General features: G+C 40.7%; 1 long non-coding RNA gene across 1 annotated transcript in view; it reads left to right on the forward strand.

Moving 5' to 3' along the window:
- The window catches only part of LOC145484479 (uncharacterized), a 154,267-nt gene that overhangs the window by 21,473 nt on the left and 119,376 nt on the right, over positions 1-13,418 (forward strand). The gene's annotated exons all lie outside the window — the stretch shown is intronic.

The raw sequence follows: 13,418 nt of genomic DNA on the forward strand, positions 1-13,418 counted from the left end.
GTTCATCTCACATACAAAGATGTCGACCGTTTTCGGAACGGGTCAGTCTACGAATTATATTCCTTGAAAGCCTGACGTAAGCAAAGTTCAAAGTTTTCACAAGAAAATTCAATTTCGACACCTACGATATGAAGAAAACCTCATAAAACAGCCATATTTTGCCTATTTTGCAATATACCAACGTTAATTAAATTACAATATAATGAATTAGTTACCTTCCACAATATATCGTATCTGTAGTATCGTCCAAACGCACCAAATTAAACGCGTGTTCTTTTCCCGTAACAGCCACAGAATAGGGGCGGGATTGTTATTCCTGACAAGTGTTCTAGGTAGGTAAAGTCTGCATACGAGCCAAGTGGCCCATCAGGCCGGAGCTTATCCCAGTTTCTGTAGCATGAAGCGACTAGGAGTATTTCTACTCCCCCCTGGATGGGATGCTAGTCCATCGCAGGGTTACCCCCAGCATTAAGTTCGCCGGTACCCATTTATACACCTGGGTGGAGAGAGGCACTGTGAGAGTAAAGTGTCTTGCCCAAGAACACAACACAATGTCCCCCGCCAGGGCTCGAACCCGGACCGCTTGATCCGGAGACGAGCGCACTAACCACCGCGCCTCCCTGACAAGTGTTCTGATTGACCAAAATTATGTCGCTGTAGTTGTGATCTTAATCACATTTAAATCAAGCACGGAAACAGATATCTTCGTGTCTCTAGAATACATCGTTTCAGCAAGACTTAGGAACATTTAAGTCGCCAATTATTTCTACCTGCATGACATTTTAATTTCCTTTTCTTTCCGTGGCACGAAATAAAATTTAGTTTCGAGAAGTTACTTTTGCTGAACATGTTTACCTTGTGAATTACACGCGTTTACCCTGATAACAGTAATACTCACTATGTCAATAAATCACTCTGAAACGGAAAACAGTACCATTTCTTTGTTGAACTAAACAAAACTAATTGCTTCCATCGGCTTAAAATATCGCATTGGTGGACAAATCGCGTGGTGTGGCGTTGTCTCTACTTCAAAAATATATTTCTTTTTCACTATCACTATCAAGTCCAGTTCGCAGTTTTCTTGTGTAAGATAATACCGAGAAACGAGAGTTTCATTGAAATGTTGCAAATGACACATTTTGTTGCGATGCACCGAGTTTTGGCTGAAATTTTGACGCCGTATTTACATTAACAATTATGAACTTTACTCTGATTGGATATTACAAATCACTATGTAAATAGTTCACTCCTGACCTGAAAACAATACCGTTTCGTTTCTGAGCAAGCGAAACAAAAACACTGAGTTAAAAAACTAACTGTGATGCTGATGTAACCGGACACGGCGGCTATGCGAGTAGGAAGGAGGAGGATTCAGGGATTTTTCCTTCGAGCAGTTTATTAAAAGCTCAAGTTCATCAGCAAACTAACACAGCAAAGTAAAATAAACGGGAACGACTAATAGACTAATATATGTGTGGTTTGAGCACACCCAAAGAAACATACCGAAGCAATGCGTAGGTTTACCTAAACTAAAACCGGAAAATTCCTGAACACAAAATTATGAGGCGAAGCAATGAAATCGTTAAATATTTAGGCATATTAAAAATAGTGAAATTACACGTCTAGTGACCCTGTCACACTGAGCCGTGTACCTCAGATGTTGACAAAAAAAGCGAGAACTACGCTGCGAAGAACTTCGAAGATGAGGCAAACAACATGCGATTGGATAAAGAGGACACTCAACGAAGCAACTTGAATAGTAAACATCTATGCGTAACTCTTGTGGTAAAGTATCCTGATTCTTTTGCTTGTTTTTATTGTGTTCGATAAGCTTACTCGTAAAGTACGATTTGATACCAGTGCGGTACGAAACCCGAGTAAACGCTCTTAGAGCGTTTAGGTTTCTGTTAAACTGAGACAATAAAAGGGCGTCCTACGAACGGCCCGGGTTTAGATTAGAATACCAGTGTGAGATTGAGTACCAGTGCGATTAGCTATTGCCCGGTGATTATACATTTTGTTTTCTCCAACATCAATTAGCCTGTAAACTGACCTTCGTTAGAGGAGCCAAACTTCAGTGCTGTTAGCAGAAGAGCCAGAAGAGATATTAAGGCCACAAAGATAACCAGGGCGAAGAAGGCGCGTTTTGATCCTAGAGCAGGGTTCGCTTTCACAGGGTTCACTTCGTATCGGTTGCAGTGATCGTCGCTTGAATGGCCAGATTCCTCTGTTTGATTCGCGTTTTCTAATATATGAAAGGAACCCAACGAAGCCGGCTTGTGAATATTTTCAAAGACCGGGTTTTCTCTGCAGTTTACGGGAGATTCATTCATCTCGAACTGTCTGCCTGTTTAGTTGATTATTCCCAGAATAGATCCAGTGAGATCTCTTGAAGTGTTAAAGCACAGTTTACTACATTTGTGAAGCCGAATCTTCTTTTATACCTCAGAAAGGGAAACACATTCTTTGACGAACGTCAGAGATTGAGCCTAATCCAAATTAAAATGATAGCTGAGATCAAATTCAGTTTCGGAAGCTCTTTCACCTTCAATTGAAAACAGGAACAGGAACTCTTAAGGTGGCTTACTACAGTTTTTCGCAGACTAGTAGCGCGCGCTATGATTGCTTGCCAGACGTCAGTATTAATCGCGCGTGCACAAATGACGCAAGCAACCCCAATAAGAAACGAAAACCACTTCAGCGCTTGAAAGGCGTTAAATCACTTCGGTATACGTAGCAATAGTTTCAAACTCCGTTCAAAGATATGTTTAAGCCTAGGGCCAAAAAAATATGACCAAAAACTCGATAAACAACCGGTAAAAGAGCTCCAAATTATTCTTGCTTTCTCGCACTCGATACATGGCTTCACATGCGCGCGCGCTTGAATGAAGGGTATGCGCAATTTAATTCTCGTCCAAGGTTGTAAAAGCCAGTCTTTGATCGAGGATTGCTCAAAAACCTTCCGTACAATCCATGATTGAATTTTCACAGTTGATTTGTAGTAGTGAATCACGTTTAGAGCCAAAATTTAAAAAAAATATGTAAGACAAGTTTTGAGCCATTTTCGATTTCACATTTTCTTAGTTTGCGAAAAATCTGCATGAATGTTAAGGTGGCTGAACATAGTTTTGATACCTGTGTTTCATTCACCTTTTTCTCCAAAACCCTTGATCCCTCGGTCGCCAAAAATGGCAGCAAGCAAGTTAACAACACAAACTTTGGTTTTTTGACGGTTAAGCTGACGTGTGTGCCCTTGCCATGGCAACATGAACAAATATAAACAGGCCTTTAAAATCGGTTTTGTTTATTTGTAGAAAAAACAGTCATTAGATTTTCTTTATAATTTGCGTGCAACAAGCTTGTAACGATTCTCACAAGTTGACACCATTTTGGTAATAATTTAACAGAGAGATCTTTAATTATCCATTGTTGAAGGTTCACTGGAATATCTCAAATTTCCTTTGTTAAAGTTCAATTATTTCAATACTCCAGTTACTTATTTCCTAAAGTATTTTCGTGCAAAATTTCGTGAAATTCTAATGAGCGGTTCTCGAGAAATAGGCGTATTTCCGAGAGTGCAATTTTTCATTCAATCGCAATTTTTTGACTTACTACGCATGCGCTGCATTTAACTGGGTTCTTTCGGTAAGAAAGAAAATGCTGAGAATTGCTGGGTTCTTTGCATCGCTATCTTTTTTAACATATCTTTGTAATAAAAGACTAAAGCCATCAATACACAGTGTTCAAGTATAGAGAAAAATAGCACAGATAAGGCGAGTATTGAGTAAATTAAAGGATCGCTCTATTGACGGCATGTTTGTTTTTGCAGTACTTGTGCGCGCGCTGAATTACATCAGCAAAAGCGCGCGCCAAAACTGTGTTCGGCCACCTTAACTCAGAGCACACTTCTTATTCTTGAAATTTTAAGGTGGGATCATACGGGTAGATTTTGAGAAAAACGTGATTTAACCTACTAGTGCCAAGTCTCTTCTTAGGTATTCGGTCGTTCATTTTGGCCATTTGTTGACGTTTAATTGTTCAAGTTTCACATAGAATGGTAAAAGACTAAAAGTGCCCATAATGTCAATTTTTTTTTTCGCTCATCTAATTCTACATTTCACCTAATGAACTTCTGCGAAAAAAATTTTCGATTTGGGTAAAACGCAATTTCTTTACGAATTTTTACAAAGTTCAAAATTCTGTTTTCTTACGGTCGACCCCTGCCGCTGATCATAAGAATAACGTGCTCAAAATGGCGACGTGACTGACGCCTGTGACGTAGGTTCAGGAGAACTGATGTTGTTTTCTGGATCATTAACGTTGTTACAAAGAGCGGAAACGCACCTTTCCGGCATTTTCAACTAAATGTAGACAACTCTGAAGCAAAACTCCCACTTGTTTTCAAGTCAGATAAGTCACGACCCAAATCATGTGTTCCTGAACTTACGTCACGACTTACTTCAAACCGAGCAAGACTGGTGCGAATGGTGGACCAAAATGGCGGCAAATTTGAACGTCTTTAAAAAATTATAAAAAAAATTGCGTTTTATGCAGAATTTTTTCGAGAAAGGTAATTGGGTATTATTAAGAATCAGATGAGAAAGGAAAAACATCTTGGGACATTTTTCAAAAGAGTTAGAAGCTGGGCTGTTATAATACATCAAAACTGTAGTAAGCCACCTTAAGGATAGAGGATGTCTAGTAAAAAAGTTTAAAATAGCTTCCGTCATTCGCACTCGTCAGGTAATCAGGGCTAAAGTCTCTAACGTATGACACTCTCTCTTTATTAGAAGAATATGGTCGAGGCTAAAATTTGCACAATTTTAAGTATATTTTAAGAATAAACCCGAAGCTAAGATTTTGAAAGAAATATAATTTTATTGTGTTGGAAATTTGTAAATACAATACAAAATATGTTTTTAACTAATTCGTATAAAATTCCTTTCTCTATCCGGTAAAACTAGCCGAAAAGCAACAAAAACATTACTAGCCGTATGTTTAATCCCAATAACATATTTTCTGAGAGAAGCCTGCTCCAAAATTACTTCAAAAACATCCAGACACCAAATAGATTCGAAAACAGAAATGTCATACGCTATAATCTAAGAATATTGACAGGAATATTTTCAGCCTACATTCGGCAAAAAAATAATAATATTCAACCTCCGCTAGGAAAACAACATTCTTATAAAAAATGTGTATCTGCTGGTGACGTCATAAAGAAATCTCGACGCGATAAAAAAAGAAATGATAATCAAATTTTGTGACCATGTTAAGTTCCAACCGAAGAGACTCGAAGTCCAGCTCTTTTTTTGAGATGTATTTTAAGATGCGTTTATTATATTCATCAAGAGGTTGAAATATTAACAGAGAGATTTTGTTTGTATTGCTAAACATTGAAAGCACACTTGCTTTATGCTGGATTCTTGTCTAGTGGTACTTAGGGCTTGCAGACTGCAATACTGGCCTAAGATACCCTCTTCCCTGGGGGCAGGGGAGGGAGAAAACTAAGCCAGACCAAGATGAAATCGGCTGACACAATTCCGGCATTCCAAACCGATCAAAGACTATCTGAAATTTTGTTTCCTGTCTGTAGAGATGGAAACTTTTATACGTTCTTGATAGCCAGGTTAGCTCCTTCATACACGAGCATATCTCACTTATTCGCCCCTTCTGATCCCCTGCTTACGCTGGAAATGCAAATCAATGCTGGTATTGAACTTTCAGTGCGAGGATTAAAGCCATCAGCTTTTAGTATATATAAAAGGAGAAGGTAACTTCCGAAAGCTTACTTTTTTTTGTCTTCGCCAATACCAAGTAAACATTCAGGTTTTCCATTCACCGAAGTTTCAGTCTTTGAAGTGCCCGCTATCCTGAAGAAATTCGTCTTGAAAGATCGACTTCGGAGGCCGCCATTTTGAAACTGCCTTAGCAGCCAGGCCGTGATTATGTGACGTCATTCCGCCCGACTCGAAATTGGCGGGAAGGAGAAAAACCTGCAACTGACTTGGCATCCTTCACAAGGTCAGCAAAATCTATTTTTTTCCAAGCGATTATCCACTTCACTATCTTCAATGCTATCATTTCGGAGTTTGGAGCATGTTTGGTTCAAAATAATATGGCTCAAGAGCAGCCATAACCCAGAGTGGTAGTTAAAAGGCTCTTCGGAAGCCATTTGGACAAACTCTCTTGGACGGAATGACGTCACGAAACCGCGGTCTGGCTGCTGAATACTATTCAAAATGGCGGCAACGATGTTCGAATTTTGGGCTTCGTTGGAGACAAATTTCAAAATAGGCTGAAACTTCGGTGAGTGGCTTAACTTTTATTAAGAATATTTATTTTTATTAGCGTTGACAAAAAATATGTGTTTTTTGAGTGACCTTCTTTTTTTAAACACTGACAACAACAAGGCTGTGAACTTAGTAACTGATTATCTCCTTTTTATTCTACGTCTAGTTTCCTTTCTTTTCATCTCGGGACAAAGTCTGACTCAGTGTTCAGTTCAGGCAGATATTGCATGAAGGAGCTGACGGGCTACGCTGCCTCCGATTGGTGACTTTGCAAACCTATAGAGTGTTTTCATGTGAGTGTCGAAGGTGTAGTTGGTCCACAGACGTTTATTTTTCTCTTTTGCTTCAAGCTAGTTTTCTTCGAAAGCTTGAGCTAAGCGAGCACGCGAAAGCGGCCGCAAGCCTCGTGGAAAAAATAAAAGGTTCTTCTATTTTTGTCTTTCCCCAGCTACAAGGCCACTCCCTTGGGTTTTGGCTCGTTAATTTCCGACACGCGGGGTTAATATTTTGCTAAGCTCGCGATCTCGACGAACTTAAGACAAAATAGAGGGTCTGTTAACAGACTACGAAAATAACTCGGATTTGATTTGGCTTTGAATTTCTATGCTACCTGATTGGCTTAAATCACGTGCAAAGACTAAAAGACAGGTATAAAAGTCGGACCGGATGGAGACCGGACTCGTTCTTCGTCTTCCATGTTCACGCGAAAATCTGTTTTCAATTTTGAGAGCTAAGTCATTGTTTTCAATTAATAATCTTGAAAGTTGAGCCAAGCAAACTGTAAATGAACGCATTGATTTTCATGTCAAGGAAATAAAAATATCCTTAGTGAAAAGAAAATTTGCTCATAATGCGTGTTTGTTTTCTTAGTTTGCTGCACAATGTGTCAGTAACTGCACACCTGAAAACAACCACAGAAGAAAGATAACACCTGTATAACAAGAGTTTTGGGACCGGGCCATTTTAGCCTTATTTTGAGTCTCGCCTCGCGGCTCGCCTCAAAATAAGAAGGCTGAAATGACCCGTTCCCAAAACTCTTGTTATACACGCGTGTTACACCGCCGGAATTGGCACTGTCTGCCCCGAAATCGGCATTGCCTGCGCCAACGCCGAGAGCGGTCCCAGACAAATTTCTTATTGAACAGACGGGTTCCCTTGGTATAACAGTCACTGTATAACAAAACATGGGTCGCGGCAGAAAAGGGCCGGTTGATCAAAGCCAAAAGAAGCCAAAACTTCGCAAAGACAAACAAAGAGGAGAACATAAATGATGGTGTTTTGGCATGCAGAATCATGATAAGAGTTTACTATTCTTGCCAGAGGATTTTGTTGACGGCATGAAACGGATGAATCCACAGCAGCTTGCTGGCTTTATTCTAAAAAATAGACCCTGACGTTATTTTGTCACGGGCTGGTTACCAAGCTCTTCACGGCCGAAGCGCCTGTATATTTATGCCAGCCGCCATCACTGACGAGTTTCGTCGATGAAATCGCGCCGCGGGTTAGATGCTACAAAAATTAACGAGTATTGAGAACGCAGCCTCTTTTTTGTTGCTACAAGATGTGTCGGAGTCACGCAGACAGAAGAAAGCAAAAACAAAAAGCAAAAAAAAAAACCTCGATTTGTGTTTCACCGAGTATCGATCGAACGTGTAATTAATAAACCACAACACAGCAAGATATTGTTGATTTTTTTATTGATAAAGACTGAGAGGAGCAGATCGGCGATACAGCTCAATCTTCTTCGCCATCAGAGCCCTCCTCGACGGCTATTTCTAGATGCCGGATCTCCTGATCAGCAATTTCGATCTCGGCCTCAGCCGTCTCGACGGACTTGGCCAATGCTCTCAGTTTCTGGCGAATGTTGTTTCTTCTCTTCACAAGTTTTGCGCGGTCAGATAGTTTTCTTGCCGGCCTAATTCGAGCTTGTGAACTGGATACGTTCGTAACAGCGGCAAGATTCTCAAGAAAGGAGTAAACACGCCTCCTGTTCTGGGTTTGTGCCATCTTCGGAGCATGAGTTCACTTTGGCCAAATTTATAGTTTTACTCGGTGAGGTCTGGGGAGGGCCAGAGTGAAGAAATAGAAATGACATAACTAAGGTATTTTTAACCCATCCATAGAAACACAGGTAAATATTTGTCATGCCACAAAAATAGCATTGAACTTTCGAGAAGGTTAGTCACTAGACGCGTGCGTTAATAACGCAATCAAGTGTGAAATAGGGAAAATCCCTTGATCAGCTGTTTCTTTTTATCGTGCTAGTGAAATCTCTTTGTTCTACCGCGTTTCGTGCCCAATTTTTCTTCGAAAAAAGGTGAAAAGTGTTATTTTTATTGACCAGGCCGAGAAGAAATGCCGTATTCTAACAAACTGTGGGCAAAAATAGAAATCTGACTGTAAAATTCCTCTTGGCTTCAACATTCCTGGTGGCTTTGAAAATTTCTGATGGCTTCAACTGAAGCCAAGAGGAATGCAACCGGCTTTAACTGAAGCCAAGAGGAATTCGCAACGGGAAGCTGTAGTCTGAAGGTCTTAAACAACCGGAAGCGCGTCATGTAAGCAATCAACAACTTCGCGTGTAATATCACGCACGTGTCTCTGCCACTCAGGCGTGAAATATTCATTTACAAGAAACGCAATCAAGTGACCACTGACAATTATGTTTTTATAATATGCAAACGAAGCCGTGAATTTTTTAAATGTTAATTCGAACGGACGGCGAGAGCAGTAATTTTTTGAAATATATACAAGACCTGTGAAGGCGGCGAGAATGCAGTTTGATTCCGAGGCTGTAAGATAAATAATGTGGCAGGGGATGACAGAAGAAGAGTACAGAAAGGCACAAGAGCCTATTGAAGATGTGTTTGACGAGCAGGGGATGACACGAGATGAGTACAGAAATGCACAAGAGCCTATTGACGAGGCAGGAAGATCTAGCGTGCGGTTGTTGTGGGCCGCGTTAGCAAGCAAGTTTGGTAAAAAATAGGCGCAGGCGGCGAAGAGGGTCAATTGAACGGCAACGTCGAATTTAAGTTTCATCGAAGCCGTCATCAACTTTTTTCCTATTAAACAAATGCAACTCTTGGGGAGATAACAAAATGGACCGAGGACAAACTTGCGACATCGTTGATACACCACCAAAAGATAGGCGCTACTGGCCAGCAGTCAAAGACTTCCAAGAGCGAGAAGAAGTCGTCAAATGGCGCGATACCCAGACGGGCATATACAAGGTGCATGAAGTCCAAGATCGCGGACGCAATAAATACGGACCATCGGTCGTGTTGAAACTGGAACATGAAAATGGGCCAATAGTGTTCGTGTGGGCGCCGTCTTCGCTAGCGTAGGCGTTGCAAAACAGACAGCGCACGGACTATATCTCAGTTCAACATTGGAATGGGACAATCAAAAAATGGCAACATGTATTATGAATTCAAGCCGTTCTAAACAATAAAAAGCTTACACTGGAATGAGACAACCAGAAAAGGGCAACATGTATTATGATTTCAAGCTGTTCGGAACAACAAAACGGCTACCTTGGCCTGAAAAAATTTTTTTGTGAACCGAGAGTTGGCAGAAAGCAAACGGTTTTATATTTTTGTAACCCAAACCAAGTTTTTGTTTTGAGTTGATAACGTTTCGCGCGAGTGCATGCCCCCATTGTCTTTTTTTCCACGGAATAGAATCAAGAGACTTGACAATTTAACGGTTTGCGGCGTTTTAGTATTTTTTTCTCGTTTCCACCATATTTTTGTTTACGAAAAGCGCAACTACTGTAATCAACGTCATGTTGCATAGCTACAGCGTCAGTAGGGCCGGTAGGCTGTTATATATTTCAATAATTTCTCCTGTTTCTGGATTATATTTCAGTTGTTGTTCAAGAGGATTGTATGGGCCGGTATAATTGTGCCCAGGCAAGGTCCAACCTTTTTTGGGGGCAGGGAGCTTTCCAATCGCCGAATGAATGTCAAAGCCCGCGCCATCAAGATCAGCTCTATCAGTCTTGTATCGGTAGTTTGACCTCACTTTTGTTGAAAGCTGGTCAAGCAACTCGCGCCCAACTTTTTCAATCGCAGGCCGAGCTTTTTTCATGCCATAGTTTACTGCTTTCTTTTGCAACGCAGTTTTTCTCATTGCCTCAGAGGCATAATATCTGCCAGCCTGGACGCCTTTTTTTGCGAGAAAGGGGATACCTTTTGAGATAAACAGCTCGAGCCCGGTGTCGACGACGCTGCTTAAGATTCCAGAGCCCTCTGCGCGAGAGGGCCCCGTCAGTTTCCCGGCAAAAAACAGCTTTTGGTGATTCCGCACACAGCGCACTTCACTTTGAGCATTTTGCGTTTGTTTCTTGTCAAAACTATTTTTCCTGTACCTTCAACATTCGGTGTCACACGCCTGTCTCTCACTGCAGCTGGTTGTCATTACGAAGAAAGGTCTTCTTTCCTAATTTTTTTCAGTTCTAATTCCCACTCATTCGGCGGCGGCAGTCGGAAAGAGTCAAAATATTCATGTTCACCGTTTTTCGCGCCCCAGCAACAAACCCAGTGTGTGCCCATGCTTCCGAAATCGTCCAGGTTGATGATACACGGTGAATGGAGAAGAGGTTTTTCCTCGTTGCGCGAAAACACCCCTTTGACAGGGATTTTGAGGTATTTGCACCAGTTTGCGTTAAATCAAAATGGGTAAGCGGAACGTCTTTGAACATCATTTTTTTTTTTTATAATCTTCCCAACTGCCGAAGAAAGGCGGAGGGTTTACGTGCATCCCTTTTCCACTTTTAGGAGGAGGTAATGAACGCCGCTGTCGTGGAGGGGCCTGACCTGCAGCCCTTTGCCGAACATTTTGAATTTTAGTACGCGTTCATCTGGTGGGAGGTTCTCGGGGCACCAGCGGATGTCCCGAGAATTTCCGATTTGCGTCAGCCATCCATGATCCCTTATATTTTACTACTTAAAATTCAAAATGGCCGTCATGAAAACAAAACATCGCGTTGTCCCTTTTATTCATCGTCTTATCTGATGTGACGGACTCCTGTGTTTGCTTTGAGTTTTCAATGCTTCACTTGATTGTCCGTGCCCTTTGTCATTGGGCAGACTGATTACTTTGGTTTCGGTTTTACTCTACTCATTTGAAAAACCATTCTATGTATCTACGATTCATTGCAAGGTCAGAGCCTCAGATGGCAGCTACGTAGTCTGAAACATTTGAAGCCATAAATAATTGTTCAAGTCTAGCGACCGAAACTAAGCGGTTAAACCGTCAGCGCACTATCTGAGGACTTATGAGATTGACTCACATAGAGTTACTCGCCTTCATTATATGGCTAGCTCTGTGAGCAGGATAGAATGAGCCGAATCCTGCGCTGTGATTGAATACCCGAGTGGGCAAGATATCGGGATTACCCGCTGTGAATCTCAAGGAAATAGCATATTTTTTCCAAAAAATAAATCTCATATTGACCAAGCTTGTTTGCTCAAGATAATGGATATTGACCTTGTTCTTTTTTCGCGTATTTTTTGACCTCGACTCCGTCTCGGTCCATAAACAAAATACGTAAAAAAAATGGCCAATATCCATACATTCTGATCTCACGCCTGGTCAATAGTCCATTTACACCTTTTTCGCCGGCTATATTTCAGCCATACTGATCAGATTTCATAAAGCCTTGTTTTTTTGTCTGTTAATCCCTCGTTAATGTGGCTTTCCGCTTTTTCTCTGAGAAGAAGGGGTTGGTTCCAACTCTAATATGTCTGAGATTTTTTTCCTCCCAAAGTGTAACACAGGTAAAACACAATAACATTGATCGAAACCATTTTGGACCATATGTCAATATTATAAATAAAACTAAGCTTTCGTCCAAAACTCGGTGACATTAAAGCTTGCCAGCAGGCCCGCGCCAAGTATTCCGTCAAAATAAAAGCGGGATGAAATCAACTACACCACATGTCTGATTGTTAAAAACGTTAGTTTATTACCGCAGTGTACAGTTTCAACGCGTCCATTTTAACATCTACAACATTAGGCGAAATTGCGTGATTGTCATCCATTTTCTTTGAACCTTCTCGCTTGCCAGGACACATAAACGTTTCTGATTTTGCTTCCTCTTCTATGTGCATAAAAGCTAAAGAACTGCAGTCTGTTTTCTTTTGAAGGAAAAAAAACGTTATTGTGAAGATTTTCATGAGACGTATACTGAATGCATTACAACAAAATCTGACATACATCTCGAAAGCAAAACTTCGCGTCCGCACTCATACACATTTCGCCGCCATTTTCCACAAGTTGCCTTCTTGTTAGTAACACAAGTGTTACTAACAAAAAGGCAAACCCCTTTTCTTACCGAAGAGGATACTTGAAAAAAAGGAAATTTCAATTCAGTTGTCGCTTACAACTTGAGTAAGAACTATTGTAGTCAGTTGCGGACTTGTTTATGTTTGTTCTCTCATAAGTAAACCTAGGAGCCTGTATAAAGCTTAGTTCGTTCAAGTTTTTCATTTCTAGAACAGCCCTTACTGAGTCCTTAGGCAGCGGCAATGTGATTCTTCTTTGACAATATTTCAGCCTCATTTAGCTTTACATGTTCATGTAGGTTAAATGTTCTAGTTTGAATCCTTTATGGAAGGTGTAATCAACGAGTAGCCAACATATCGTCGACAGCGATTACAACTGAAATCGTCGTGGAACTGAAATATTTTTTGATATTAAAATGAAAGGATATTTTTTCTCACAGATAATTGACTTTGACTGAAAACAGGGCACTGTTAACTGTACTACCTTAACGTACATTTCCATGAGGGTGGTTATCTGATACTTAAGCTGAGTGGACAGAAAGTAGCCACGATCATGCTGGGCAAAGACTGCAACCTCCCCTGTTGTGGCTATTTCTTTTTTTCTTTGTGTCTTTTTTTTCGTTCCGTATGTTAATGTATTTTCTCACATTCTGCATGCTTTTTTTTTCTCTTCGCTTCGTATGTAAATTTCGTTCCGTATATATTTGTGTTATCCTTTCATGTTTATTTAGAGTCAGTTTATCGTCCGTTACCCTCGTAACTTTTTGGTTCCCTTCCCTGGTAAGCCGTTCAGTTTATCGTCTGTTTTGTATTTTCCTCTTAGTTTTCTGCTCTC

The sequence above is a fragment of the Orbicella franksi genome, chromosome 4 (assembly GCF_964199315.1).
Source record: "Orbicella franksi chromosome 4, jaOrbFran1.1, whole genome shotgun sequence".
Classification (NCBI taxonomy): Eukaryota; Metazoa; Cnidaria; class Anthozoa; order Scleractinia; family Merulinidae; genus Orbicella; species Orbicella franksi.